The 7,868-nt window shown below is 37.0% G+C and overlaps 1 long non-coding RNA gene across 2 annotated transcripts in view; it reads left to right on the forward strand.

Moving 5' to 3' along the window:
- The window catches only part of LOC142468907 (uncharacterized), a 53,006-nt gene extending 48,272 nt beyond the window's left edge, over positions 1 to 4,734 (forward strand). For both annotated transcript variants that reach the window (XR_012788903.1, XR_012788902.1), the window contains exon 4: positions 3,797 to 4,734. This is a non-coding gene — a long non-coding RNA (uncharacterized LOC142468907). The remainder of the gene's footprint in view (positions 1 to 3,796) is intronic.
- Positions 4,735 to 7,868: the final 3,134 nt, after the last annotated feature.

Raw genomic sequence — 7,868 nt, forward strand, 5'->3', positions numbered from 1 at the left:
TTTTCTCTACAGCTAGTTAGAATTACTATGCTTTTGAAAGCACAATAATACATTTAATTGAGTTGTAGAAGAAAACTGGACTGGGCCCAGGTAGATGTTAAACAGACTGGTGCGAGAAAATAAAACTACCTGAAAACAGTACTCCATTTTCAAGGTGTGGTCCTACTAGTATTTATACAGTGGCACAATTATGCTTTTCTTGCATTTCATCCATACCTCGTTTTATGCAAGATCATATCTTATTTGCCTTTGCAGCAACATCCTGGCTCATTTAGCATTTGCTATGTGTGTGGTCTACAAGCACCCCAAGTACTTCTCCATGAAGGATTGACCTAATTTTGTTCCATTTAGTTTTTATGTGGCATGTTTATTCTGGATTTCCAATGAGATGGGTGAAATTTTCACTAAAGTGCAAATCTGATGCAAAAATGTGCATTTCTGCACAAGTTTTACTCTTGATGAACTTTTCCACCCGCCTCCAATTTATTTTAAACAAGCAACACAACTGTGCAAACTTTGACAAGTCAAACTAAATATTTTTATACGGAAAATAGGGATTGCAGTTTTGTTGGTGGTTAGCAAAGGGCTAGTCATCATCACCTTGGTGGCATTTCAGCCTGTGTGCACTTTGTTTTTTATATTATTATTATTATCTTTACCATTCTTAGTGTTGCCTGCCTTCAGGTTTGCCAGGTTGTTGCTATAGGTCTCTGCTACCTGCCCAAAGCAGCCTTATCAGTCCCTTCCCTGGGCTCCATCCGAAGACCCCAGCATCTGCCCGGGGGGGCATTCATCCTACACCTGCCCCTGTCTGTAAGTAACCATCCCCAGAATGAGCTCCCCCCTCCCCCGAGCCATTAAGTCTCCTCCCTGGCATGGGCTCCCAACCCCACTCAATAATGCCCTCTCTGGCACAGGCTCCCACACCGGATTTTAAGACCCTTCTGCTCCTCTGGCTTGCAGAGGAGCATGGACCGTAGGCCCACCTCTCTCCCATAGCACACTTTACCTTTGTGAGGAAACTGGTGCTAAATCATTCACAAATTGGCTTTTCTCCTCACCCCATCCACCTTTCTCCCCCCCCCCACCCACCCCCATGCAAAGGAAAGGAGAATGAGGTGTTTAACTGTTAACTACTGTGTGGGAGAGCTGAGGCAATGTAGGGGGCTTAATGAGCTCTGGGGGACCATACCAGGGATGGGACTTACCAACCGGAGGGAGGGAGCCAACCACAGGGAGGGGGTTTCATGGTGTGGAGGGGGTCTATGCCAGGGAGGAAGCTTTACTGGCCAATGGGGCTTAATGGAGAACAAGGAAAAGACTGATGCCCGGAGAGAAAAGGCTGCCTAAAGCACCATGTTGGCAGGCCAGGCAGCAGAGAGCACGAAGGAGAAAGGTACAAAAAAAACTCACACTTGAGCTGCAGTGCTGCCGTGAAATGATGATGACGACTCTAGTCCTTTGCTAACCACCAATGAACCGGCAATCCCTCTTTGCACAGGGATTTTGTTGCAAAGTCGTTTAGCATCTTTAAAAAATTTGGCGGTGGATCAGACAAATTCGCAAAAAGTCAAACTTGTGCAGAAATGCACATTTTTGCGGTAGATTTGCACTTTGATGAAAACTTTCACCCATCTCTAGTTCCCAAATGCATAACCTTACATTTATCTGTATTAAACCTTACCTGCCATTTACCTGCCCAAGTTTCCAGTCTATCCAAATATTATGGAGAGAAATTACGTCCTGCTCTGATTTTTTACCTTACACAAGTATTTGGTGTTATCAGCAAAGATGGAGACTCAGTACCAATCCCTGAGGTACTCCACTCAACATTCAAGGAGCTTCCCCACTGTCAAGCCTACAGGTCTTATTCCTTATTTGTGATCTAGATCCCTTTTTAAATTTAGTTCCCATGTCTTGTGCTTCTGAGTCTGTGGAAATGGAGTACTTGAATATTAAATATGGCAGTTTTGCTGTTACTGAACTTAGCACCTTAAGAACCTTTTGGTGCATGTCATCAGGGCCAGGTGCTTTATTTACCTGAATTTGCATATCATATGGAATTTATATATTTATATAGATATCACTACTATATCAATCACTCATGCTGCGGTTTTCAAGGTTATTTGCTTGGATACCTTCTTTCTTTTTGGCAGCAGCTTTTGTTTATATTTGTGTGGAATACCTGTTGTAAATGCCACATTGCCCCTAACACTCAGTGGGCAATTCCTGCAAAATCTTGTCACGGTTTGGTTCACTTGTGTATATATGCACTTCATTAGTTTTATCACCATAATTTAATCACGCGTAGTGATTTGTCCCCTGTGGAACAAACAAGTATTCAGGTATAGAGTTTTGTAATTATATCTCTGATATTCACTTAAATCACAGTTTAACTAGTCACCTATGTACATATCTATGTTGCAGTAACGGTATTAACCCTATACTGCTTATTAGTAATTTGCTGTATCCAAGCGCTATTGTAGGTTTTAACTATTGTGTTTTCTATGTGATACCATTAATAAATATTATTTCAATTTAGTGGAGATGGGGAAACCCTGTCAAAGGGAAGCCATCTCTTACCAGTATTCATGGTTACAAGTTTCAATTTAAAGTGAAGCTTGAGTGCATAAGTAAGGGATCTCTCTTTTTCTGTGATACTATTAACTACCGCTATTTGCACCCCTATAGTATACCACTATATTATTATACTGAGGACAGGCCAGCAAAATAGGAGCAAAATAGACACAATAGACACAACATACCTTATACATTGACACGAGTGACAGTCCGTTATGATGGCGCAATTTACAGCATTATTGGAACAATGCTCCCGATTTGCTATAACTACAATTCTTGATACTATACTCTATGTATGCCCTTAATATCAGTCAGGTTTGTAAAAAAATAAAATATGCCTTTATTGTAATTGGGTATGCACGTATAGCCAGTAAGTTACTTTGCTGGGCCATGTGCGAGGGAATTAACCCTAACATTGCCTGCAGCCAACAGGACCGATAATAATATTGCAGGGAAATATATCTCATGGAGCTACATGGCTACATTTCTAAGGAGACAAACACGAAGGAAAGATACAATACAGGATGAGATGGTGCTATAACTATTAAATGCCTGTGCCAACTGTCTGAAACACGTTAATAGAGGAGACAGCGAAAGGAAATGAAACCCTCTCTATAAGCTCATCATGTTTACTAATATTTTAAAATATATTTTTATATGTAACATTTTAATAACATTGCATGAATCTCCTAGATTTAACCTCCTTGGCATGCTACTGCCATTAATACATTTTGGTCCTGAAAGGGACAGTCTTTATAAAGATCGAAAAATTTCTCTGAAAACCCCAACCTCGAATGCCTTAGTGGGAGAGCAGCTTAACACTAACTTTTAAAGACCAAGTTGGCAAATGTATCCAAAATTGACATCAAAAATAAATATAAAAGAGATGTATGACATTTTCACTGCGATTACCAGGCTCATATTCCCCTCATGGAAATCCTTGTTTGGGTTATCAAGTCAGTAAAAAATACAGCAACATTTAATTTTTCTGTTTTTTTAGTGATGAAAAAGAATTACCTGTGAAAACTGTTTATATCAAATTGATTATACAAAATGTGACAAGTTTAACCATTGACTTTTTAGTTGCTGCAATATTAACCCATAATATGCTGAAGAATACTATAGGGGATGGCAATTATTTCTAGTATAAAATAATGTAGGAAATATGAAATATGCAGTTAACGTTCTAACTTTTTCACTTGTCTTTACATCACAGCTCTCAAGACAATGTTATGTTAAATTGCCTTGAGTCCCAGGAGACACTGCCAGTTGGCCTTCCTCCATGCGACTGACACCCTCTTCAAACCTGCTCTCTGAATAGAGATACAACTTCAGCTTTAGGACAGCGACCTTTCCGAATCATTGGGGAAATTAAAAGTGTTGATTGGTGGTTGATGTTTTGTGGTGGTTGCTCGCAGTAAACATTTAAACAGAACATATTGCTTCAATTGTTTACCAAATACCTTAGTCTCACTAATGATGGTAAAAAAACATATGAACCCATCATGAATAAAGTAAATGAAACCATACAAAATCACTAAAGTCTTTTTATAATTCAAGAAATATTTAAAAGACTGTCTTTGTTAACCTCTTTCCAATTAGCTTTGTCTCTTCAGGATATACCAGCTGTTTTCTCATTAAACATATCACTGAAGTGGCATATTGTATAAATTAGTAATTTCCCAGACTCTCTTGCATTTGGAAGTGACATACAGTATTCATGACACGTGGTCGAGATAATTTCTGGATCGGATCATTTGTGTAATATTTTTTTTTTTCATTATAAAATGATTGTTTATTAAACCACATAGGAAACTATTATATTGTAAATGTATTGTTCCATATGTCCTTCAGACCTATAAACAACTATATTGCAAATATATCTTTAGATTTTGCATAATAACATGCATACACTTTCTACAACATGTAAAATCATAATATACAGCACAAAAAGAGCAACAGTTTAGAATTACTTATAAATATCTACTGTAATACATTTTTTTAAAACAGGTACAATTTGTGATCAATATGCTATGTTTTTGTGAAAACCTATATCAATTGTTGTTGCCTATTTAAAACAAAATCATTTGCTTTCTTTTGTAATTGCCAAGTGAAGTTGTCAACCAAGGTCCCAATGGAATAAATAAAAAATGGTTAAACCGTAATTTATGTGTCTGTTGTTGTGTACCCAAGTAAACCGCACAGTCCAGATGAAGCAGACGTTATTGCTCCCGCTGTCGCATTGCAGCGGGACACACAACGCTCCAGCTGGAGCAATTTCCATTGTAAATACATTAGTCACACGTGAAAAAGGGACTTGGCTAATGCAAAAATGTGGCGGGGCTAACGTGCCAGCGGGTGCATTAACATCTGCTACATCTGTACATAAAAAGTTGCATTTTAAAGCTGTGTTGGTCCAATGGGCATTTTTAGTCATGAGGCCATACCAATCTAATTAGTATGCAAAAACGAGGCATCCGTTTTCAAACTTTGCAACCTGCAAGTCGTATGTAATATGACTGGTATGGAACTATGTAATTACTATCCACATTTTTTCTGTATGAGCCATAGAAATTAGAAATAAAACGTAATATATTTCCTTTTTTTTTTTTTTTAGTTAATGCTTTACGTGGAAAAATAGTGATGGTTCCCAAAATAGCATTAGACAGATTTTGATGCACCAGTTTTTTTTAATGAAATTACAGTAACTAAACAGTAATACGCCCAAACACAACTTGTATTTTCTTAAAGTAGACCCTTAGAGGAATCTTGGTACGGGTCACTTTAAACTTTCACATAAAAGGTGGCTATGTCGATTTTGTCAAATTCCTTTTTCTCTGTTTTTCCATAAATACTCTTTATTTTTGCCATTTTTACATTTGGTGGTTTGAGTCAGTTTAGTATCAGGGGATAAAGATATTTTGATAAGAAAAAAGGCATCCGATTATGCACATTTTAAAAATGTTGATACACTTTCCAAATGTCAAATCACACATTTCAATAAAGGGATCAAAGAACAACGTTTTCATATCAATAGTTCTTACAACTGTTATAACATTTACATTACCAGGTCTCTGTTTAGGTATGACAATTTGAAACTGTAGTCAGAAGACTCAGATCGTTATTGCACTTCTTCAGGAGTATGTGCTCAGGAAATCTACAGTAGACTCCCTTCAACAAAATAAATAAAATATTTCTGTTTTTATGAGAAAAGGTACCAGAAATGTACCGCCATAGTTATTAGTGGCTCAAGAAGTTTTATATTTAATATTTCTGTTGCATTTTACTGTGAAGCAAAATGTAAAAAAGAAGCACTCACCAAGACATCTGAAATCGTGCCACGGCTGCACGTCGCTGCAATTAAGGAGAAAGTTAATGCCAAAGAAGAAAATGATCAAATGGCACTCCACTGGGCTTAGACAAATAGCACATTTATTATAAAGCAAAAGTTACAACAAAAAGACAAAGAGCCCCAATGCTACCGGTACATCAAATCTGACTAATTATATAATTAAATACATATCTGTTTTCTGCTAAGTAATGGTCATTTAGTCAAATTATTTGGCCAAAGTATTTCTAAGCTTGTATAAGCCAATATGTCATATTGGATATAGCATTGGGGCTTCGTGCCTTTTCTTATATACATTATGTCAAAATCCCAGGAGCACTCCTTTTGACACACACATATATATATGTGTGTGTGTGTGTGTATATAGACATACATATATAATTTATTGGCATTTTATACATATTATCCATTTGGTTAAATCATCATCTTATTAGAATTCACGTTATTATTTTAATAGCCCATACTATCAAGGGCAATTCTAAAATTCTTTTATATATACGTGCAACATTTGTCTAATATCTATACTCACTTATAGGCGCAGTCTTTTTTTTTGTATATATGTGGTGAGCTTGCAGGGATTGTGTGCGTTTGTAAATTTAAATTGGTAAACAATTGAACCTTTAAGTGGCAGGTCTTGTGATGCAGCCTATTACGGCTTCTTCCTCATCAGAGAGAGAACGTTTACAGATAGTGTTAGGACCTGTAAAAGGGGCATACTGTACCTTGGCGTGGTTACAGGCTTCAAAATACTTTGGTCAAAGACTAAATGACCATTACTTATGAGAAGACAGATAACTATTATCTATATAATTTGTCATATTGGTTTGTAGCATTGTTTTTTTTTTTGTCTTTTGTTGTATACATAAAGTCACAAATCCAGTGGCATTCGGAGGGGGAGAGAGGGGATGAGAGGGGGAGAGAGCAAGAGATCCTTGACTGCCATAGAAACATGGCTGGAGTAGGATTTTTGTACTTTGATTTAGATAGACTGGGATGTTTGGGACTGATAATTTTTAGGGACTATTGTCTATTCACTTCAGAGAGAATTGTGATTAGATGTAATGACAGCATGAACAATGCAATTAAATCATAAAAAAAATATTTTAATGAGAATGGCAATTGGAATGTGAAAACTGTTATATATGTTGGCATCGGAGACCTGTCTAATCAATCACATACATCTTCTTAAGAAAAGTTCATGCTCTTCTGATGTATGGCTCATTGGTATTCCATGGTGGATGAATAAGTGGGTTACCAGACATCGTGGCATGAACAGATATTAGTTGATTGTTATCTTTGTTATATAAGGAGACTGGTTGGTGCGGGTAAGGTTAAAACAAGAACAAAAGGGTGTAGGTCTGTATAGCAGAAAAATAAGATGAACTGTGGTAGGCTGAGCATTGTTTAGAGAGAGTGCATTTAAAACTGATACACAACTAAATACTACTGTTTTTAATTATTTTACTGTTCAGGTGACAAAGAGGAAATACATTTTTCTTGTGCAGAAATGGAGCATTGCTATATTTTCTTTTTATATTTATGTTAATAATCACTTGTTAGAAATGAACAATGTCACGGGAGACCAGGTTTATCAACACCTTTTATACCGGGGTTCATATGATTGAGCAAAGCAAGGAGGTAAAATTAATTGTAATGTATTTCAGGAAAAGACATACACACAATGTATCACAATTAACACGGTTAACACACTTACTGGGAACAGGGCTAACAAATAAAATTGTCCTTTAAACGAAATTCACAAGAATGAACTCTGTAGGAGCCTTTTCCAATGACCGGGAGGTACTCACGAAAGTCCTGGAACTGATGTCGGCATGCAATGCCATTCGCGACTGCTACAGTACATTCTAAAAAAGCGGAAATTTTTTCTCACTCAAAATCTTTGAAGCCGGCTCGCGTCTATTCAGTCTAGAGCATCTTT

This window comes from Ascaphus truei, chromosome 1 (assembly GCF_040206685.1).
Source record: "Ascaphus truei isolate aAscTru1 chromosome 1, aAscTru1.hap1, whole genome shotgun sequence".
Taxonomy (NCBI): Eukaryota; Metazoa; Chordata; class Amphibia; order Anura; family Ascaphidae; genus Ascaphus; species Ascaphus truei.